The sequence below is a fragment of the Cyprinodon tularosa genome, unplaced genomic scaffold (genome assembly GCF_016077235.1).
Source record: "Cyprinodon tularosa strain WSP-4 unplaced genomic scaffold, ASM1607723v1 ctg33, whole genome shotgun sequence".
Taxonomy (NCBI): Eukaryota; Metazoa; Chordata; class Actinopteri; order Cyprinodontiformes; family Cyprinodontidae; genus Cyprinodon; species Cyprinodon tularosa.
The window spans coordinates 2,678,051-2,703,070 of record NW_024039041.1 but is presented as its reverse complement, the minus strand read 5'-3'; positions in this window follow the sequence as shown (position 1 = coordinate 2,703,070).

Below are 25,020 nucleotides of genomic sequence, written 5' to 3'. Positions count from 1 at the left end.
TCGGAGGCAGAGGTGGAAAGAGCCATCAAATCCTTACAGGGAGGGAAGGCGGCGGGCCCGGATGGCCTTAGTTCGGAATTCTACAAAACATTTATGGACCTGCTGTTAAAGCCCTATCTATCCATGCTGAATGACTCATTTGGTAACGGTGTCCTTCCCCCTTCCCTCCGGGAAGCAAATATATCCTTAATTCTTAAAAAATCAAAACCTCCAGAAAACTGTGGCTCTTACAGACCGATTTCATTACTTAATGTAGATTTGAAAATACTGTCCAAAATTCTAGCAATACGCCTGGAAAACATTCTACCCCTTTTGATAGGGATAGACCAAACGGGTTTTATCAAGGGTCGTAATTCCTGCAATAACATCAGACGTCTTTTGAATGTGATTCAGCTGTGTCATCAGCGGGCAGTGGATGGGCTTGTAGTATCCTTAGACGCAGAGAAAGCGTTTGACCGCGTGGAATGGTCATATCTTTTCCACACTCTGCATCAATTTGGACTGGGCCCCAACTTTATCAGCTGGATTAAAGTCCTCTACAGTCGACCCTTAGCTGCAGTTATCACAAATGGTGTTAGGTCTAGAAATTTTGAGGTAGGAAGGGGAAACAGGCAGGGCTGCCCCCTTTCACCTCTTTTATTCACTCTTGCAATCGAACCGCTGGCTGAAGTAATTCGTAGTGACCCCACTGTATGCGGTATCAACACTGATCGGGGGACCCATAAAATATCTTTATATGCCGATGATGTTCTGTTGTTTCTCTCTAGACCTACCACTTCAGTTGAAAGAGTCATTGCAGTCATTAATCAGTTCGGGTCATTCTCGGGATACAAAATAAACTTTTCCAAATCCGAGGCCATGCCCTTGGGTAAACAACTCTATATCCCTAATTTTCCTTTTAAGTGGTCCCCAGCAGGATTTAAATATCTCGGCATATTCGTCACACCTCTTTTCGATCAGATGTTCAAAACAAACTTTGTCCCATTATTTGAAAAAATTAAATTAGACCTTGAACGCTGGAATTATCTTCCCATATCTTGGTTGGGCAGAATCTCGCTTCTTAAGATGAACATTCTCCCTCGCCTGTTGTACCCAATTAGGATGATTCCTATTTTGTTTACTCAGAGATGGATCCAAAAATTAAAGAGCTGGTTTGGTTCCTTTATCTGGGCCAAAAGAAGGGCAGTCATAAAAATGTCAACACTACAGCTACCTAGAAACATGGGCGGCTTAGATCTTCCAGACCTCAGAAAATACCAATTGAGTTCTCTTATTTTATATGCCCGAGAGTGGGTGTCTGGAAACTCATCCACAGTGTGGCTGGATATAGAAGCCTCGTTATGTGACTGTCCTCTTAAAAGCCTGCTTTTTTTGAAAAATATAAAAACAATAAATAAATACTGTTACAATCCAATCACTGTGAATACAGTCAAGGCCTGGAGGGCGGTTCAACACATTGAGGGAAGAACTGGGAAGACATCCCCATTTACACCCTTTTTCCAGAACCCTGATTTTCTTCCGGGTATGTTAGATGCAGGTTTTGGGGAATGGGTGGCTAAGGGTGTTTCCTCTTTGGGCTGTCTCTTTAGGGAGGGGATCCTCATGTCTTTTGATCAAGTTATGGAAGCCTTTGGAATAGGGAAAAATAACCTCTTCCGTTTCTTGCAGCTAAGAGACTTTATTAAAAAAGAAACAACTCTAATCAGGGACACTGAGATTGTGGACATCGAAAAATTGATTTTCGGAACTCGTGAAGTGTCACTCAGCACGTGCTACAAAACACTAAAATGCTATAAATGCCAAATACCAACTCTGGCCAAGGCCTGGGGAGGAGAGCTGAATATCGAGATCACTGATGAAATGTGGAGCAGTATTTGGAATTCTGCCAAAAAAATTACTATTTGTAATCGTTCCTGGGCATTGCAACATAAATTAATACATAGAGCTCACTTGGCCCCAAACAGGGTGTCTAAATTTAAACCGGGGTCCTCTTCATTGTGTCCAAAATGCAAAATAGATGAAGGCAGCCTCACACACTGTCTTTGGTCATGCCCCAAGATCCAGATATACTGGAAATCTATTCTGGTTGAGATTAGGAAAATTTTCAAAACTAACATTGATCTTGATCCAGTGTCTCTTCTCCTTGGTCTACCAAGTAAACATATCCAAAACCAAAATAAGAGTAAGCTGTACAATGTTCTAATGTTCTGTGCCCGAAAGAATATTTTATTACAATGAGTTTCTAATAAATCTCCTACAATCTTCGGGTGGAAGAAGCTCGTTCTGGAATATATCCCTCTAGACTTTCTAACACACCTCGTCCACTCTAAGACTGATGTTTTTGGACGTATATGGAAGCCCTTTTTGGATTATGCTGAAGGACACGTGTCTACCATCCTGTCTCGAGCATTTACGAATGTTTAGATGTGTACTGTACAATGATGGAAGTATGTATGCCCCCCATCTTATTTTTCTTTTTATCTCTGGACTGCACTGCTGAGCTTTTGTTTTGTTTTGTGTTTTATTGTTGTTGTTGTTATTATAAAAAAAAAAAGAAATCAATAAACATATCTACAAAAAAAAAAAAAAAAGTTCACTAATTGCCTGTCTGAGCTGTCATGGCTGCTGCTTCAGTTGTAGATCTGGGTTTGCTTTCAACTCTGCAGGGAAGCTTCTCAGTTTCTGTGATAACCTGTCCATCTTCCAGGTCCAGTTTCATGTCTAGCTTATAAAAAACATTTGATATATCAAACCTGAATAACACTCAACAACAAATATGTCTAATTTCCTAGCAATGGAAACTCAAATCATCATGGTGGTTTAAAGTGTCAACATGTTAAGGCTGAACTATATGAGAGAGACAAAGAAACAGATGGTGGAGTCAGGGAAAAAGAAATTGTTCTTACTTGAAGCATAGATCACTATAAAGATTGGGAACAGTGGGAAGGATTCAAAAAATAAAGTGGTGATTAATGAAACAGTTACAATACTTTGTAGAGAAAGAAAACAATCCTGCACTTAATTTTCCAATTAACTCTCTGACAGGGATGTGGGATGTTTAAAGAGCAACAAAGACAGCTTCAGAAGATAAAAGAAACACCTATGCTCCACAATTATACTTTGAGCTTGAGAAAATGAACCAAAACCTTTCATTTGAAAGGTAATTTGAGACTAAGTGTAAACCAAAACCGTCTCAATCACTCTTCAAGGTTCTGTCTGAGACATGTTTTGGAGAAACCAAGGAGTCACAGGTGCTGCTGTTCATGCCAATTTCAGAAAAAAACAGAAGAGGAGAGGGAAAACACATAGAAGCCTTTTTGCAGAACAGCTGAATCCTCAGATTTTGAAAATACAATCTTGTAATGAATAGGAAATTAACTAGGAGACATGGGAAAACAGTCCTTTAACTCTAAGAGAAAATGTTAACATTAAAGCTTTCACACAAAGGTATAGTTTTTTCCAGACACATTAAAGAAAATTTTTACACATTTTGTCTTTCATGAGATGAACATCAGTAGATGATTGTTAACTGTGAATAGAGCTAAAATAAAATATGATGGTGTTTTTGTCTGGTGAAACGACAGATAAAACTGCTGTTTTAACAGCCTGAGGGATCTTTGCACTGTGAAAGATAATTTAATGTATCTATCACATTAAGATCTCTGAAAGGGACGTAATTTAAAGACAATAAGCAAGGATGACTTTTTAAAAGATTTCTATTAAACAAATCCTGCACCTTTGGCTCTGTTTATCTTTTAAAGTAGTTGTTTGGAGAGTTTTATTCTTTTAAAGCAGAATAAATCTAGAGAAAGTTTCTTTGCCTAAGAGCTGCAAAGTAAAAGACTATACAGTAGGGTAGTAAGTGTCTTAGAGGAGACTACATGACCCTCGTATGTCTGAAGATGCAGTAGCTACTGCCTCTCTCTTGGGGGTGGCTAACATATATCCTCAAAACAAAACTACATAAGCATAATGTAATGTTTTGATACTTGAAACGGTTAAAAATCAGTCACTACTCATTTAACATAGGTTGCACCATTACAATTGAATAAGTAATTCAATATTAGTTTTATTTTGAATAATAGAGAAAAAAAATTCTCTTAACTGGTGTTTATTCAAAATAATACTAATGGCAGAAGCTGTGATTTAAAATACAAACTGCTGAGCACCATCAATTGTACTTTAAACAGAGAGTTTGTTGTACTTAATAAATATAATGTTGATGCCTGATTGTTCTATCACATTGGTCTTTGGGCCTTTGATATCTTGGATATAGTCTCTAGCTTGGAATGTCAGAAAGACTAAAGTCTTCTCTGGCTGTATCGAGCATAAAGTAAAAAAGCTTTTACTTCGAGTAGTAAAAAGAAAAATTAGTTTGAGATAATTTCCACTTAGAGGCGGAGTCCAGCCCTCACTCATTTCCAGTGAGGGTTGGACTCCAACAAGGTTGCCCTTTGTCACCGATTCTGGTCATAACTTTTATGGACAGAATTTCTAGGCGCAGCAATTGTGTTGAGGGGATCTGTTTTGGTGGCCTCAGGATTGCATCGCTGTTATTCGCAGAGGATGTGGTCCTGTTGGCTTCATCGGGGCGTGATCTACAGCTCTCACTGGAGCGGTTCACAGCCGAGTGTGAAGCCGGGATGAGGATCAGTTCCCCCAAATCCGAGACCATGGTCTTGAGCCGGAAAAGGGTAGAGGGCCTTCTCCGGGTTGGGGAGGATGTACAGTACTGCCCCTAGTGGAGGAGTTTAGGTATCTTGGGGTCTTGTTCACGAATTAGGGGAAGATGGAGCGGGAGATCGATAGGTGGATTGGTGCGGCATCTGCTGTGAAACGTGCACTGTACGGGTCTGTTGTGGTGAAGAGAAAGCTGAGCCAAAAAGCAAAGCTCTTGATTTACCCGTTGATCTACGTTCCTACCTTCATCTATGGTCATGAGCTTTGGGTCATGACCAAAAGAATGAGATCCCGGATAAAAGCGGCTGAAATGAGTTTTCTCCGTAGTATGTCTGGGCTCTCCCTTAAAGATAGGGTGAGGAGCTCAAAAATCCGGGGAGGACTCAGAGTAGAGCCGCTGCTCCTCCACATCGAGAAAAGCCAGTTGAGGTGGCTTGGGCATCTGATTAGGATGCCTCCTGGACGCCTCCCTGATGAGGTGTTCCAGGCACGTCCTACAGGAGACCTAGGATAAGCTGGAGAGACTATGTTTCTTGGCTGGCCTGGGAGCACCTTGGAATTCCCCCGGAGGAGCTGGCCCAAGTGGCTGGGGAGAAAGAAGTATGGGCCTCTCTACTGAAGCTGCTACACACGTAACCCGACCCCGGATAAACGGAAGAAGATGTATGGATGTATGGATAATTTCCACTTAAAAGAAATATGGAAATTGATGGTGTGTAAAAGTCAAAAAGACCAACACTTCACTGTTTCTAAAGTATCTTTGTTAAGGTATTGTTGACAGTCTCTTTGTGGCTAATTAATCTGCAAAAAGTAAACAAAAAATAAGATAAGATTTTTTTTTGCAGATGGTTTGACCAGTTGTCATTTAAGACATTTTCAAAAATGATAATGGATATTGGCTGTCCTAAAAGAATTTTTTCCCATTGTATAATTTAAACTGCTCCTATCTCAGTTTAACACTGTCATAAACTCTAATCCTGCAGCAAGGAGCACTCCAAGACTCTCTTGCAAATACTAATGTAATTTATTTAAAAAAAAACTTTTAAAATTTTTTACAGCATTGTTGAACCCTTCTAGGATTGATTTATTAACTACCCAAAATGGTCATTGTTTTTCAATAAAACAATTATTTTATTATATGCTTTCCATTTTTGATAACATACTTGTAAAAAAGATGAGACTTTGGTGTATTTACTGTGAAGAATAATACTGGTAATAGTCTATTCCTACATTTTTACGGCTTATTCTTTAATTCAAATGTTAGAAACTTTGTAGATCATATGTGTAGGTTTTTGAGGCAATTTGAAAGACAAACAGTATCTGCATTGGGTTTATAAGAAATAACCAGTCAGATTTGTGGATGCTTTAGCTGAGTCTGCCAATAAAATGTTATTGTTCTTGTTCCTAAATGTTATTCAGGAACAAGACCAAAACAGGAACACAACCCCTAAGATATTACCTGTTATATCTTAGAAGGGTCATACCAGAAATATTTTAGATTCTTTACTCTAATAATTGCCACAATAATCCATATTGCCACAATAAATAAATATATAGGATCATCCAAGAATCTTTCATTTAAACTGTTAGCAACATTCTTCCCATATCAATGTTTAATGTCTTACCTTTATTTAGGTAGTTTCACAATGCTGAACTGTCCTCTTTACTTAGATGCTCTGAATCTTTGTCACTGCTCCTCTACAGAGTAGTTCTATTTGCATGAATAAAAAAAACTGTCTATACCAGTGTGATCATATATTCACTCTGATGAAAAGGAATTTGAAGTAGATAAAATTAACAATTGATAAGGATGAAGTTCAGAAACAATTTATGACACAGCAAGTGTCTCTTTTAAACATGAATTCCGGGCTTTCCTGCAGCTTGGTTCCCGGTTGACTCACTGTGCACATAAATGAGCTCATCTACTGCATATCTAGTAGACTTTCTTTATCCCCCTTCGATTCTCCCAAGAGGGATAGTGTTAAGAGTCAGGTCTCTGAAACTAAGGTGCAGTCAACCAAATATTTCAAACCCTCTCCTTGCAGTTGGTTAAGGGGGCAATCAGTGAATTTGGACTACTGTAATTTATCTAGAAGGTTTGGCACAGTTCAGTGGGCCAGTGAAATAAATCCAAGTTACAGTATTCAGACAAAAGATTTGTAATGATTAAGAAGTTGCTGATTCAAATGGGGGAATCAGCTTTTAAATTGAATAAACCTAGAAAAAACCTACAAGTTAGGCAAAGATAGTTTCCAGACTCACAGATTTTAGTGAAACTAGGATATAAGAGCTCATGCATACTGATGTGATTTGAAAAGGGTTATAAAGAGAAAGCAAGTCTGCAGTATTAACAGCAAGGCTTTGCTGTTTGGACCATATTGAGTTGCATTTCTTGAAAAATGCATTGGCTAATTTGTTCAGGTTAAAACTAAGAGAAAAAAAACGTACAGAAAGTTGAAAACTGCTCATGCAAGAAAAATTACATTAGGTAATTTCAAGTAGGAACTTTCCTAAAGGGTTTGTATATAAAAAAAATGTGTTTTCCTTGTAGCTTTTAATCATTCAATTACTGAAATGTGTTGCTGATGTGAATACAGTGTGAATAAACACAAGTTAATGAAACACCACTGCTTTGGTTAGTTTGATAAAAGAGGGTTAAGAACGTTATTACTCACTAACATTACATATGCTATTATCTGATCAGGGCTGTGTGACAGAATTAATGGAGAGGACAATATTGTTCATGTTGGACAAACATATTATTGAACTCATGTCATATATAAAGGTTTGTTGTTTTTTTTACCCCTAATGGCAGCACAACAGAGGTAGACAGATGGCAGTGTTAAATAATGGCTTTAGTAAGGTTCTTAAGAACTTGCTGGAAAACTGGCAAAGCACACCAATACATTCTCACTCCCCACTTATCAAATACTGATCCTTGGTCAGAGCCCCAAACCCCCCCCCCCCCCCCTATTTTCCATGTGAATCCCACATTCTTCATGCTTCCATTTGAAAAAGGGAAAGTAGAAAGACAGGGAAAGCAGAATAAAGCGTTAGCCTCGCTGCATGCAGTTAGACAAGCATTGTGGCTAAACCAGGTCCTGGTTCTATCTTTGGACTGCTGATTAATTTTGATGTTCGGCTGATCAGGTCCAAATTATTTCACACTAGCTTCTCTAGGTAAGTTTGCTTAAATGGGATCTTACTTGTGACTCGACCTGTCAATCAGCCACACTACGAAATCAAGGTTTCGGTTGGTGCCCTAATGCCCTCTATTGACCAGCCGTCACTGATTGACACCCAGTGTAAATATATGGCGAAGAGGGTACCCTTTTAGTCATATACTTACACCCAGTTTACAGACATTGTATCATAGGATAGGCAAATGTCCTGCTACAAATAAAAGCAAAAAACATATTTATCTACAAACTTGGTAGCTTTAAGAGTGTATGGTAACATGTATACCAGTAACTTTGTGGGTCAAGGTTAGGGTAACGGATGGTTTAGTTCTACTTTTTTACTTCGCAGTTTGTGGAATTTTTTTACAAGTCCTGCCACACCCTGTGCATCAATAAATGATGATAGGGGTGCCCCCAATGCCCCGGTTTGAAGAGAGAGCAAAAAGGCACAGCTCCTAATCTACTAGTCAGTCTACGTTCCTATCGTCACCTATAGTCATGAAATCTGGATCATGACCAAAAGAAAAAAAATCCCAGATACTAGTGGCGGATATTAGCATTCTCCACATAGGTACCTTTGCACTGTCTTAGAGATAGGGTGAGGAACTCAGTCATTCAAGACAAGTTTGGAGTAGAGCTTGTTCTACTCCACAAATCAAGAGAAATCGACTGAGGTGGCCTGGACATCTTTTTAGGATGACTCCCTCCAGATGTTCCAGGGATGTCCCACCAGGAGGAGGCCCATGGGAGGAGACAATAAAGGGTCTCTCGGCTGGCCTGGGAACTCCTCGAGATTTTCCCAGCAGATCTGGAGGAGGTATCTGAAGGAGAAGGAAGGCTACTACCCCAGCGACCTGGTCGCAGATAAAGTGGAATAACAGTTGTACAAGTAGAAATAACTATGTTAATCTTTTCACCTTCCTCATTGGTTTCAGGTAAAGTTTGAGTAGTGTCATTCTTCCTCTTTATCCAATCCACTTTGCTTGATAAAGCTGGAAACTCTAGCAGCAAAACAGTCTCTCTTCCAGTCTCTCTCATGACCCTGCTTTAAAGTTGGTCCAGTGTTCAAACCATTGTCGCTGTGGAAAATTAGTTAAATGTTTCTATTAATTGATTATGAGCAATTTCTCCAAAGGACATTTAACTTGTCCAGGTGGGCAGCTCAGAATTTAAGTCATGCTTGGAGTAGCTTATTTAGAAGAAGGGTTTTTGTCTTGTTGGCTCCCTCTTAGGTCCAGCTCAGCTTTGGTTCAATGAAAACATTGAAACTGGTCTTCGAGCTTCGTAGATATTAATAGAATCTTCTCACAGGTACTGTACTGTATGTCCTGATGTGTTTAACAATATAAGGAAAATTCTTTGGACAAATAAATCACAATAAAAGATAAGGCATTATATATTTTTTCCAAGGTTATTAATATGAGAAATCTTCTCAGTAAACTCTAATTTCTAAATAAAACCAAGGAAAACAGCAATAATCACAGATTCCTGGCTCTACTTTGGAAGAGAGCATCTGCTGTATCATTAAAAGCTCCTGCCAGAGGATGCAACAGACTGTCTTTCCTCGAGGTCTGACATACATATTTATTCTATTTGCAAACATTGAGTAGAGAGAAGTGTTTGTTTTACTATGTTTTGCGAAAAGGCTTATTTTTGCTGCTACAGACTCGGACAACGCTCTTGTACAAACTACAGATTTGATGTCACATCAGTAAGGATGTTCTGTAACAACCTTTATTCACGAGTCTAATTGTGCAATAAAACAAAGTTTGTTCCATGCATTTATCCGATCACGTAAAGCACTTCGCAGCGCCCATGGAGCATTGCACGGGGTCTTGTTCAGAGGCCCACTGTGAGTGTCGTTGGTTTCAACCGTGATCCTGCAGCACCTCCAAGCCACAAATAATCTGCTTCCTTGCCACTTGGCCATCACTCCCTCTTTGTAAATGTCCTTAAAATATATATATTTTTGTTTATTAAAATATAGCATTTAATATAGATTTACTTAATGTGTCAGGTGAAAAAAAGAGAATTAAACAAAATAATTTTTTACAAAATGTACAGAGAATGGGACCGTCGTTACCAGTCCTGAGATATGCTTTCTTCTCCTTATTTCAGCCAAGAGGTTTTCTACTGGTGACTCATGTTTATTTAAAGTCTGGTAATCCATTTCTATGCTGATTTGGCCATCTGTTTAATGCAGATCTTTTTTTTGTGTGTGGATTGTGTTTAATCACGATATTATTATTTTTTTAACAATAAGTTGGACTGGACTAGAAACACCGAGGCAGTCTACAAAAAGGGCCAAAGCTGACTATTCTTCCTGAGGAGGCTGAAGTCCTTTAACATCTGTGGGACGATGCTGAGGATGTTTTATGAGTCAGTTGTTGCTAGCACACTCTTCTTTGCTGTCACATGCTGGGGCAGTGGGTTGAGGGTTGCTGAAAACAACAGACTGAACAAACTGATCAAGAGGGCCAGTGATGTTGTGGGGGAGCAGCTGGACACCCTGACCACCGTGGCAGAGAGGAGGATGCTGTCCAGGTTTCAGTCCATATTAGACAATGACTCACATCCTCTCCACGACACACTGGTCCAGCAGAAAGACCAGAAGACTCCTCCTACCCAGATGCACCCCGCCCCCCGTAATTGACATTTATGCACTATTTTGCACACCGCGTACAGTATCACTTTACTTGGATTTATCACTTTACTTGGATTTTCACTTTATTTGGATTTAGTTTTTACATATGCATAGATATGCCTACAGATATATATACAGAAGAGTTATATGTGTATATATTTTATCTCTTTTTATTCTTTTTTATCTTTATTATATTGTATAGTTGGATGTGTGTATATATTGTATAAAACTGTAACTGGAGCATGTAACAAAAGTAATTTACCTCTGGGATTATTAAAGTATTTCTGATTCTGATTCTGATATTAATCAATCTATCTGTGACACCACATCTTCTTTTATTTAAACTTCTCTATTTTTTCACAAAGCTTATGACATGCAGTTTAACAATATCACAAATGCATCTGGTTGGAAAACAGACCCAGAGCATCATAGATCCTCAACCATACCCCACAGTGTGGGTACTTTTCTCAATATGTTTATCCTATATCCACCTGGAGTCTTTGTGGCTGAGAGGCTCAAGCTCTGTCTTATCTGAACAAGGAAATTGTTTCTCTTAAAGTAAAAGTAGGGACTTTACATGCTTAACCTCTTCATTAAAGACTTATTTTTTCCTGCTTTGCCTCACAAAGACAGTTTAGATTGCATCCAAAGGTTATCATGAAGGCTTGGTAATATCTGCCAGTTAAGATTCTCAGTCATCCAGGTCATAGTCACTCCAAAAAAGTAAAAAAAAAAAAAAAAAAAAAAAAAACAATCCACTGGACTTTGAATACATTTTGCTTCCCATCCAGGAAGCTTTTCATTTCAAAATGTCTTGAATTTTGAATTGGGTTCCTGAATGGGAAGCGAAACTTCTTCAAACTTGGAAACAAAGTCCAAGTATTCCAACTTTTTTGAAAACTTGGTAATATCACAATGTTGCAGTTCTCTAAACTCTGCTGATGTTTTAATTAGTGGCCAGATAAACATCAGTCCCCATTAAAGTCAGTTGCTGACAGAAATAGGCCCCTCTGTGATGTAATATTATTACCCCATGGGGATAAAAGCTTGTGGGTTACTAATCTGAAGCTTCTTGAAAGCCTGACTAACCTGGAAAAGAGACATATTTTAAAGATGTTTCAGTAAAATGTTTCTCTAAAGAGATGGCCAGTGCTTCCAATAGTTGTGGCAACTTTGACAATGTTTTAAAAGCAAGTAGTTCATTAAATATATTTTTTTCTCCACTAAATTATAGTACTCGAATTAAAAGTAGTTGGTATGCACTGTGATATTATGCTAATGCAATAAACGACAAATGTTGAGATTGAATATAAAGCGTTTAAAAACAAAAGACACAAAAAATTGAACACTTTTGGACTTTAATATGCTCTATGAGTATAAAAATGTAAAGCCTTTAATAAATGAACCCTGGATCTCTTGATGAATACTGTCTGTCATTTGACTGTCTGTGTAAAACACCTCTTTGACATGAGGGCAAAATGAAGAGCCACTCTGATCCTTCCCAAATTAACCATCTGTTCCTGTGCTTTGACTGTAATTAAGTAGTTTTTTCCGACCACAAAGTTTGGGTACCACAAGTGACATTACTTCTTGCACTGTAGTACTTTGGGTCTTTCCAAAACTAATGCGAATTACTTGATATGTTCAACACTGTGAATAAGGTGAAGGGAGAATATAGAAGTAACTTTTATTTCCGCCATTTCACCTTTCAACTTGATTTTTGGGAAGAGTGATCAACTGCAGGACAGGAAATAATAAAACATGATGCCATAATATTGCCACCTGTCATTCTGGAGCCAAGACTGAGGGATGAGCGAAGAAAACAGCTTTATTACTCCAGAGGCAACAGAGTCAGAGAACTGTAAAATTGGTCACAGAAATGGTATTGATCTGGCTTTTCAAAGGGCTGTTGTGACCAGACTCATAATGTTCCCATGTAAAGGCTCTCGCTTTCTTCTCTGTCTTTATCCCATCCTACCAGCCACGAGTGATGCTATTATGCAATGCAGAGACAGGAGCTTCGGCTGAATGACAGAGATTACACGGTGAAATGAGAAAAACTCCTCCACTGTGTCTGTTGTGCTTAAGAAATAAAAATGCATGACTTTTTTGCTGTTATTGATGTAACAAGTCCTACTCACTCAACTGATATTTCTCTGCTAAGTTGAAACTTTTCATAATTTATTCTGAGTTGTGCAAATCTAGATATATAGAAAGTAGCCTGATCTAAGCTCTGATCTTGGTGGAAAATTCCTTTACCTTAGACATAACCCCACCTGGGCTACAATGTAATTGGATGGGAGATGAGGAGGATGAGCCAGTGAGACCAGATTGCGCAGACAATGACTGATTGTCTAGGGAATCCTACCTAACGGTGTGCATTACCAAAACATAATTGACTTTAGTGCAAAACAATATCCCAAGGGGTTACAGTTTGGCCTCAAGGTCAGAATGTTTTATAGAGAGCAATAGCAATACTGCAAAGAGATAAAAGAATAACAACAAGATCCATTATCCTTGACCTTGCATAGAGGAGCTTGGATTAAAAACAGAGTCCTTATGTCTAAAGAAACAACAATGAATTATTTGAAATAATAATAAAAATATGATCACTGCAGTAAAATTGTGTAACTTCTTTGTCCCCTTTTTTATTCTAGACTTTGATTAATGTCAGGGAAGTGGAAAAAGAAGATAAAAAAGCAGAAGCTTTATTTCATGAGCAAATGCAGTCATTGAAGCTGCTTCTAACACCTAACTGGGCTCGCCTACTGACTCAGACCCCATACTCGGGTAAAATGACAGCATATTTAGTGTCATCAACCATCAAGCATCTGTCATCCGGTGCTGCCTCCCTCTCTGATTGATGGGCACCCCCTGGTGCGCAGAGAACAACGAGACATCCAACTACCATGGCAGTGTCTGCGGTTAATGACCCGCTGGAAGGCGTCTGTGAGTGAACAAAGAGCAAAAGTTAGCTGCTTGTCCGCACCAACAATCACAATCAATAATTTTAGTCACACACAGTCATGTCATGCCATCCTTGCTGGAACTTTGTATTGACTTTGTTTCATTTCTGTGGCCTTACCCGGACCCTTACCATTAACAGCACATACAAAACCTAAACCGAAATCTAACCTAATCTCAGTTCACACCTCAGTCCTAAACCTAAGCTTTAGAAAGAAAGTAGGGACCTGCCAAATGTTCTCACTTTGGTTAAATCCCTTTGATGGTGAAATAATAAAATAAAATAGCTGTAACTCTCTGATGCCAAAACAGGAGCCTAGAGCAAACCTAAACTTACTTCACATCTTAGTCCTAAGCCAAAGCCCCAACTCAGGAAGACACCAGTACCTCTTATCTTTACAAAGTAGCATATTCCTGCAAAGTTACACTTAGTGTCCTCGTGAGTTAACAAATACATGGCCACCCACACACTCACACAGACACACACACCCACACACACAGATGGATCAAGAAATCCATCCAGATAAAATGGGAAAAGAAAGGAGGAAACAGTTCAATATCATTAATACCTTGCACAGAACACAGTTTTAATGGGATTTATATTTATATGCATTGATTATATTATTGAGTCAATCTAACTTAAAAAAAAGAAACATTATTTAACCATTAAAACAATGCTCTGAAGGTTTATCACAACAAGCTGCATCCCAGCATTTTATTTAAGGATTAAGCTCCTTCATTCCATTAAATGGATTTGTGAATCTATTTACTTTCTTTCCATGGTGGGGTTACAGATTTCTTGATCGTTCTCAATTTTTGTCTCTATCACAGATTTTAAATGTATTTTAATAAAGCTTTACAAGTTAGACCTAAAGAAACTAATTTCAGAAGTGGTGAATCGAGCTCAAATCATTGTCAAGCAGTTAACTCTGAGTTTTTTGGAATAAATTCACAACAACTTCCAATTGAAAATATACGATTATTTTAACAAAACTCATTCTACTACAGTTGGTCCAAAAATATATAATCAATACAAATTATGCAATGATATTAGAGTTTGGCATGGATTTTAAGTTTGAGAACCAAAGTTTATACTAAAAACTTTTTGGACGTACAGTTTGAGCAGGTACATCGCGTCAGAGGGCCGTACAGTATAAGAACATATATCATGAGCTGTAGACTTTTAAACCCTGCAATTTCATTATACAGTATGAGGTGTAGCTGCTTACAATGACTGGAAATATCGTATAATGTATGCCCAGCTTTACACAACAGTAAATGCATGGCTCTACCTTTCTCATGCCTCATCCAGATATGTAATTACGTTATGTTGAGCTATTTTCTGTAAATAAGCTGCTGCATGTTTAGGCAGCTGAAGGACATAATTTCTCATCGTTCTGAAACATTCTGTCTCTATTCTCTCATTCAGCAGTTTGGTTAAATTGCATCCATAACTTTATGTTCTGTTTGCTTTTTTGTGTCATAGTAGCAGCATTTGGTCTGTTCCTGATGTTGGAGCTTAGCCTGTTTTTCAGCACAGTCCTTAGAATTGCCTTGGAGCTTGTCTGCATGGTTGTGTCTTTCCTGGAAGGGGCCACCTGTGGAGCTAGTTAACAGTTAGCTTTATTATATCTGCTAATTTTTCTATGTCTGCTTCTATCTCCTTGAACCCCAGTTGGCCTCCGCAGAAGGCCATTCACACTGAGCCCGATTTCTGCTGGAGGTTTCTTTCAATTAAAAGGGAGTTTTTCCTCTCCAATATCATCCTCGGTGTCTTGCAAATCAATTAATTGATGCACTAAACTGGTTTTCCTTGACAGAAACTTTTAGCCAATCTTACTGTATTGTCTCTATAAAGTATCTTGAGATGACGTGTTGTGAATTAGCTCTATATAAGCTAAATTTAATTGGATATAAATAAATTAAATCAATGTATACTGAATTGAATATAATACAATTAAAGTAAATTAAACATAATTAAATTAAATTGAGTTAAACTGAATTGATTGAATTAAATGAAATTCCATTACAATAGGTTACATTGAATTGAAATGAGTTGAATTAAATTTCGTTGAATTTTAAAAAAACATCAAAATATTTTTTTAATGGAAACTCTTTTCCATACTTTGCAACCTTGATCCATTTTGGGTAATGTAAGGCATATCTAAAGGTCATGAAAGCTTAGCATGTTAGGGCTGGATCAGGGAAGTAAATGTCCTATTTTATCAGATGAAAGCCTCCAGTTTCTGGTGTATTTCCTGCAAACTCAGTTAGGAGAGGTCTACTTAGCCTTTGAGTGGTCTGCAGAATCTGGTCTACAGAATGTAAACCTCTTCTGGAGGGAGGTCCATGGCAAAAAAAATTATAAGAGTCTATGGAGTGATGCCTTTTTCATGCAGGATGGGGGCAGGATTGCATGTCCCTTTGGGAAGGTCTTGTGATGGACTTGAGTGTGAGGGTAGTTTGCAGCAGTTGAAGAGGAGAATACAGCAGAGAATACCTTCTCCATCACTGTTAAAAGAAAACTAGCCTGACATTGATCCTTAATGTCCAAAATTAATATCATGGCATATGACCTAAGATTAGTTAAAAGGATCCATCTTAGTATAACCCATCTTAGTACTGATAAAGGACCTATGCATTTTAGCAAACAAACAGCATGCTGAACACATTTGAAGAAAGTGGAGAGATTCATAACCAAGCTTTAAACAGAGGACAGCTCAGTCTGTCATCAAAAAGTAGAAACAGTGTGGCATAACTGCAAATCTACCAAGACATGTGCATTTACCTAAATTGACAGGCTGGGCAAGGGAACATTTATCAGATCAATATTATCTGCATGTTAAAGAGATCCTTAAAAACCCTGAAGAAGCAGCAAAAATACAGCTCTCGTATGAATTTCTATATACTATTATCTATTTACCCTACAGATGTAGCCTTTTCCACAGGGAATGCAGGAGACTCAGCAATAGTGGGCTCTGGTCAAATAGACCATAACTGAACTACATACTATACATGTGTGGTGGAAAGCTAATGCAGGATGTCACCCTGACCACTCCAACCCTACAGTGAAACATGGTGCTGTCAGTTTCATACAGTAGGGATAAAGTGATTGATGGACCTAAGTGCAAGAAAATCCTTATAAAAAAGAAAATAAGAAAAGACTATTAGAGGCTAAAAAAGACATCTTCCCAAAAGACAAGGAGCCTACTACAAAAACATTGGTAGAATGCATTAGATTAAAGCACATTCATGTTAGAATGGCCCTGTTAAAGTCCAGACGAAAATATTAATAAGAATGTGTTGCTTATTTTGAGCTAATTTGCTAAGAAGAATGGCTAAAACAGAGAAAATAAAGCTAAATAAAAACACACAACACATTTGCTATTAAATGTTTAAAAGGTCAGGGTGTATGAATACTTCCTTTTCCTGTCATTCAGTGGGGGTTATAAATGTGCTATTGAAATGACTAAGAGTTATAAACTTCTTTGACTTTTCAATGTTAGTGCGGCGAGCTGTGAAAGACTTCAATTACAAGAGCTCAAGTCAAATAACTTTTCCTTCAGGCAAAATGTTTATGGATGAAATAATCTATTGCAAATGTGTGACACAGATATGTTTTGCAGAATTCATTTGGTACAACCTTTAAGGATTGATTTTACTTCTGCAGAAGCTCAAAAGAAGGTTCTTCATGAAAGCCGAGAAAAATAAGACGTTTAATGTTTTTAAGCTGTAGCTTGCCAGAGGACATGGCCTCACAGGTGTTTCCAGCTCCAATTCCATCATATAAAAGCTTAAATAAATAATTTATGATTGTGGTTCCCATTGCTCATATGATCTTAAACTGAAGAGAAAATAGCATGAACAATCTAATCAGAGTTTTATATTGTTCCTTTCTGGATTCAAACTTCAATAAAAGGAGCCCAATAAAGTTCAAGAGAAAGCCTTTAAATCTACCACATTTTACCTTCAGATACTTCCAGAGGGCCCGTTTTTTCCTCAAGGATTTTACCATTGAGCATGAATACTCTCTTCTGAGCTGTTTTCCACCTGTCAGACAATTTTTATGTCTGCCGAGGGGGTAGTGGCCATGTTTTACTGATTGTGGGATTAGAAGAGGAGTGGGTTGGAGATAGCATCGATTCCCTGTTCTCCAGACAGCATGATGATAGCAGTGCTGTCTGATGTGCAAGTTGGGGGTACGTTTAACTGATAACTAATATCTTCATGTCCCTTCAAATCCCAAACTTGCAAAACGGGAAGACTTTTATTAAAAAACACTAGAAAAACTAAATTCATCATTGAAAGTCTAAAGCAGTAAAGCAGCTAAAAAACACAGCTTTTGACTGAAATAATCCCTTTGTAAACATAGAGGCAAATTTCTGCTCCCTCTGAAGGTGCCTTAAGAAATTCATTATTGCTGCATTCTTTTTTCTTTATTTACTACTCTAAAAAATAAATATGTAAAAGATGTACATTTTATTTTTATTAATCTTGAAAATTATATTTAAAAAAATATCTGATTTTCATTCTGATTTTTTCAGTACAAACTTTATTTTAGCCTTGAAAACCTAGAATGAGTTACTTTAGCTTAAATGACCCCATCAAGGAGAGGTGTATAATCCAGGTCAGTCTAGATAGGTTTTTACTGAGATATATGCCGGGTAAGTAGGGGGGGATTATGGTTTTTTAAAGGGTTTAAAGTTAAGTTTCACCTGAGGTTTTCATTTATTTCAGTTTAGAATTGAATTACATTGACTCTTTGCCTTTCTATATGCAGTTCTCCCTGTGCTATACAGTGGGAGAAATCCACATAGATAGGCTATGCTTACAGCAAGGAGCTCAGGTTTTGTTATACAGTTTAAAAACTCGTTTGTTAGTTTACTGTACACTTCTAAAATAACCTCAAGTATGTGCTTTTATGTTTGGTGTCCTATCAGGATGTATACTGGTAAAGATTCTGTCTCAGAGGACAACGTAAATGTAGCCTAATATATAGTGCTAGGATAAACCCCCACTTTTCCAAAGCCCTAATTCAGATTTAACAAAATAACAGAAAGAGTCATAAGACAGGGTCCAAAACTGTAAATTTACAAAAATGTTTTCTACAATTTTACGTGTATCAGGCAATGATAAATGGCAGGTTTTATAGGGTTTGAGTTTTGTTAGACAGAGTTTTTGGTCATTTGTAAAAGCCTGTTGTTTCACCCATTCATCTATTGTCTGTACCCTTTTATCACTGCACCATCCTGTTGGCTGCCGGTGCCTATCCCTGTGTTGTCATTTGGCAAAAGGCATGGTACATCCTGGACATGTTTCCAGTCTACTGATTTTTCAAATTGTCCTTTTATAAAGAAGTTTGAGGTGCAGCTGCCACTTTCAAACCCCTACACGTCATATGTGTAAATATTTAAATTTAGAAATTATTGCTCTGCGTTCTGGGGCAAAATATGAGGCTGGAATATCAACACGCCCATATTACTTTATTTCTGTCTGTTGTTGGTTTGTTGTTAGATGGTTGTTACCATTTTAGTTTGCCTGTGGATTGAATTATCAGTTCATTCTCATGGTTATCTATTACTCTTATTATCTCTTTACTCTGTCTCCTTCTGTTTAGTTGCTCTCCTCCATCCGTTCCATCTGCCATCATCTTTTCTTTATTTCTCCATCTAATTACTTCCATCTTTTTTCTATTTCCTTTCTACTCTTCCCCCTGTATAAAAGCTCTTTGGTTGTCCTTCATCCTTCCCTCATTCATCTTATGCTCTGTTAATCTTCCATGGACTCTATTAGTATTGTTACTTTGCCAGTGCTGCATTTGCTGCTTCTCATTATGAAAATTTTGAATTGTTTCTGTTATATGATTTGACTGCCAGGTTGCTGATATGAAGTCTGAAGTTTGGTCCAACCCTCAAACTTACAAATCCTGACAGTTGCTTGCATTAAAACTGTTGTAAGTTAAAAGAAAACACATAAAGAAACATGAAGCTGCATTGAATCATTGGTGGTAGTAATAAATATATGTGTTTTACATTATAATCTCCTACAGGTTAAGCACAAACAATAGTCATGAATTTAGTGAGTCATATTGATAAAGTTACGTTCAAAAACGTAAGTTCAGTTCAAAAACGTCCTTCCTGAGAAGCTGGTCCTGAAGCTTCACAACCTAGGCCTATCTGCACCACTTTGCTCCTGGATCAGTGACTTTCCTCACCAACAAGCCCCTGGCGGTGGGAATAGGAAAACGTCATCTGCCCCACTTATCCTCAACAATGACAGTCTCTGAAGGGGTTGCATTTTTAGCTAAATCTTCTGTTCTCAATTCTCACATGATTACTCTGCTTACCTTTCACAAACAGGGTTGTAAAGTTTGCTGATGATCCCACTAAGGGGAATCTCATACTTAACAATGATTAAACCTCCTGCTCCTCCTCCAGACATCCACAATCTGATGCAGTTGTGCTTCAGGAACCTTTGACTGAACACCAGCAAGACCAAGGTCTGGTAAAACTGATCAGGTTGCTTTCTTTATGCAGGAGCATGTGGGCAGCATAAAATGTCTGGGCATTCACATTGCTTCTGACTTTCCCTAGACTGAGAAGACATACCACCTGGTGAAGAAAGCTCAACAAAACCTGTTCTTTCTCAGGAATCCATACCTGTAAAGTTTACGACATCCACATCGGACTACTCCAGTCTAGCTCCAGTATCCTGCCCATATGTCTGCATGAATCCGGAAAAGGGTTGCAATGTTGCAAACATTGGCGGCTGCCCAATAGAGGGTGCAAGGGCAACGCCCCACCAGCCCAATGACCTTGATTAAGATATAAAAAAAAAAAATAATTATAACATTCTATAACTTATATTTATACAAACTATTTTCAAATATATTGATATTTTTTAGATGTGCAAGATAAATATTTTATCTTTAATGACGAGTAAAGCATTAATTTTTGGTTGGATTGGTGACATATTTCCGCCCTAGGGTGCAAGAATGTTTGCCCATTGACTCTCATTAAAAGTTGTACATGTACCAAATCTCCTCTGCAATACAGAAGTATAGGAGAGCTTGGGCGCACCAAAGCTGTGGTGTGAGATGACAGGAACTGCCGTCACAGTTGTTGTGTAAGTGATTGACAGGCTGAGACGCGGGAGGGAAGCAACCTTACCAAGAGAAGCTGGAGGTGAAGCCGTTTGTATCTGATCAGCTGAACATCAAAATTAATCAGGAGTCCGAAAGACAGATGGACATGGTTCACTCTTCAGGACCTGGTTTAGCTACAAGGCTTGGCTAACTGCATGCAGTGAGGCTAACGCTTTATTCTGCTTTCCCTGAATCCTTCTCAAACGTCAGGATCTGACCAAGCATGGATAAAGACAGGTAGGACTGATTTAAAGCACTTTTTAGCAAAGTCAAACAAGCATGAACAATCTGGGGTTCACATGGAAAAAAAATATAATATAGTGTACTTTTTCTAGATGTTTGTTAATTTGCTGCGCTTAGATAAATATATTCTCAGAAAATAAATAGTTTTAATATATTAAAAAAATATATAAAAGCTGACTAATACCTTCTCCATTATTAAACTTGTACAATTTATTTAGGTTTTTGACAAGATATTGGACCATATAAAACACAGATTTGCCTTCATAAAGCCTCAGAAGGCCAAGAGTTATGTACAAAAAGTAAACCTGTATATAAAATTATGTTTTCTTTTTATAATTTCCTTCTTTTTTTTTTGTCGTTGGCATTCATATAAATATACCGGTGTGATAACGTATAAATAGTATACATTTGATTGGTGTACGTCTATTTTGAATTTATAGCGCCCACTGGAGAAAACTCCACCAGCTGCCACGTTTACAAATCCCATCCAACCACGCAATACACTGTTCATCCCACTTCCATGAGGAAAAATATTCTGGAACGCTGCGTCAGAAGCAACTAGACTCAGAAACAGTTTCTTCCTCAAGTCTGATTAAATAATCCTTCCCTTACAGGGAGAGACTAAGCAGCCCTGCTGAAAATACCTTCAACACAAGCTGCATTTTATGTAAATGTCTATAAACAATCTTTTGTTGTTTTTATATTGTTTTTATATTTTTAGAATGCTTGCTGTTTTTCTATTAGTGTTTATACATAATAGTTGTTAGGTTTATATATCATGTGCATTTATACATCATGTGCATTGTTACTTTGTTAGCCACATTAGACAGAGTAGAAGGCCTTCCTTAACATGGTGGATGTCACGGTGTGTACGGAGGTCATCTAATCAGGACAGCCTTCGTGTCTTTAGGAATACACAGGATATGGGCACATCTTGGAGCTGGACTGATAAAGGAGAGCTATGTGTAATCCTGGGGTAAAGGGGCAAGATGCATGAATGTCAGGGCATGGATGGTGTGTCAGTTTCTGATACAGACAGCTAAGCATCCACCTGATGCAAAACATGGACTGATGAGGTATACGAAGGAGGAGATGACCTTGTTCGGGGCTCAATCTTTGCCGGACACTCGCTGACGTTTTTTGAGCCCACAGCTGTGCCAACTCCAAGCAATTTCTCTGTCCTGTAACGACCTGACCTGGAATAATCTCTGTCACTTTTTTACTCCTGTTTTATAGTCCTTTTTTATATGGTTTCACCCAGTTTGAATTAAAAGTAGAAAATAACTTGCTCCCAGGAAAAGAACCGGAAGGGAAGTTCCGAGGCACAGCCGATTTCAGGGGGACCTAACTTCCATATTTAACAATCTGTCTATTACATGTGCATTTTTGAGCTGGTGTCTCAGTGTCCAGATTTCATTATGGTGACATAATGACGATAAAGGCTCTCAAATGTATATTTATACTGAGGGCAGGTTAAAACTTGTTAACAGTCTCTGCATTGTTTGGATTGCATTTCTTGCACATTCAGCAATTGAATTAACTTCTCTATGATGGCTCTCCATTTAAAAGAGAATCTAGGATGTCAATATGATTCATTCCTTGATTAATGGGAAATTAAATTAAATCAATCGTCCATGCTCCATGTATTTAATCCCAAGGAAGCCTCTTTAGCATCAGAAGTTAACAGCTTATTATGCATCATGATGCTTAGTCATATTAAAGCATGGTTATAATTTAATTGCTGTGTTCTCACACATTATTGATCTTGTGGACACGCTTGTTTAGTTTCAAAGGATGAAAAATACCTTCCCTAAGATATATCACAAGAGACGCTCTATCTTACTGTCTATTGACTATTTTATATTTGAAGATTTGACAGCTTCTAGTTTTATCTGGGCATCAGTTTAGAAGGCAGACAGTCATAACCTTGGATTGATGGGCAGCACCAGGCACATGGGCTTGGCACTGGTTCAGAAATCCCCAGGCAGACTAAGGTATTCAACAAATGTTACACAAGTTGATATCCTCATTGTATTTCAATATATTAACAATATTAACTTCTCTGCTTTTGGCTTCAGAAGGAGCAGGAAATAATGAATTTCATTGCCATTGGTCACAAAGTTTAATGATGAATAATTCATCAGGATGCAGGGGGTTTCTCACAATTGCTGTTAATGACAAAGCGTGTCATCTGCCCCAGCAACAGGTAATTTAAGAAATCAATCAAAATGTCAAAAGCATGAGTGTACACATGATACAATGACATCGCCAGGAGGCAGCAGACATCACCCAGATGTTTTTAGAAAGGGAGCAGAAAGTTATTGGTGATATTTTCCTCCACACTCCAGTGAGTGAGAAAAATAAACAAATGTATTCAAACACTGCTTATTTTCCTCCCATTTCAATATGTCATGCATGAAGATGACATAATAAGATCCCTGGAGGAAAGGGGTTGCAATCAACCCATTGTTTTCTGCTCAAAAAGAAGTCTGGTACAGACTGACCGTTCCAAGGACAAATTAGTGTCATAGAAGTTTACCAGAGCAGGTGCTGACTGTGAATGCGAACTGTGATAATGCATTTTCACCATCAAATATTTATGAGTCGCAACATGCCGTACCTTGCCCACTGGCCAATTACACCTGCAGCCCCAAAGTGAGAGATGCACCTTAAAGGTAGTGAGAACCACATGTTGAGTAATAAAACTGTCTTAAGAAGGTGGATCCACATGACAAAGAGACATCTTAGTGGAAATCACCTGAAAGCTGTACGGTGTTAAACAATAATTAAGAGGAATTCAGCATCCATAAAGTGCATTAGATATAGAGATGGAGGGATGCCTCCTGCATGTTGGCATCTTGCCTCACCGATGTTAAAAATGCTAAAGAAGCATGCATCTATTTCTTTAATCAGATTTTAATGTCAGCATTGTTCTGGTCGGTATATATATAAAACATGATTAAATTGTCAAACACAATCAAAATAATAAGAGTAGGCTGTGCACAAACAGGATGGTTAAATTAAATTAATGCTTAAATGTATTTTGAAATGAAAATATGTTGAGGCACTTTTAGTCTGAACAAAAACAAGCATGCATTGAGAGATAATTGTGCTTACTCTATTATTCAGTTTATTATATAATTGTCTTATTTCTGTTTCTTATTTATGTGACTTTATAAGGTTTGGCCTTAAAAACTTCTCACATTTTTCTTTTTTCTTAACCTCAATAACATTAACCTTTTTATGGTGAATAGCAAATATACAGTACTGGTTATGTACATCATTCACAAGTGCAAAAATATACATACTCTCTGATTAATAGTTTTATTTAACCTAAATTACCTAAATTAAACATGTTGAACCCAACATTGGGTCCAGTTTAGACAGGTGTTTAAATCCTTCCTCTAAACAATGTAAAATATTAACTTGTTTTCAGTTTTTTTTATAGCTTTCCTCACCAAAGGAGTATTTGTGTATCCACAACAAGGGGGACAAGGCTTAAATATTGAGATTACTTTCTCTGTTTATTAACAAATACATTTTCCATAATATCAGTTGCAACAGTGGTTTGACTGGAAGTTTTCTTTTTTTTTTTATAAGTGTGTTACCCTTACACAGGGAGCAAAGGTTTACATTTAAATCAGATACCTGTCAAGATATACTTGATTTAATCCAGTTGTGTATTTTCAGGTGGAAATTGCTTCTAAAACCCCTAGGTGCCACACATGCAGTTTTGACTGGATATTTGACAGTGCTTCTGGGCAGAATTCGTAAAATTGGTTTCCACTTGATAAATTTTCAATGACTTTGTGAGACCACCCCATAAGCCTATCTAATCTAGAACCCATCCTGGTGTGTATTGGGGATCATGCTCTGTTTGAACATCAGTCTTGTGTAAGTTTCAAACATCCACGTTAAGATCTAAGGTAAAGAATTAAAAGGTAATCCTTTGTTCTTCACTAAATTCGCTCCATTAATAAATTTTCTCTTGCAGAGAACCAGTTCCAGACATGATCCTTACTAGCTTGTACAGTGTCCTTTAAAGTTTCACCTTGACTCGTCCAAAGAGGATTTCTGTCCAGACATCATAACTCATATGCAGACAAGTGTTGAATTAAACAACAGGTGTGTTTTAAACTAAGCTCTTACTTGATGCGTCTGGTCAT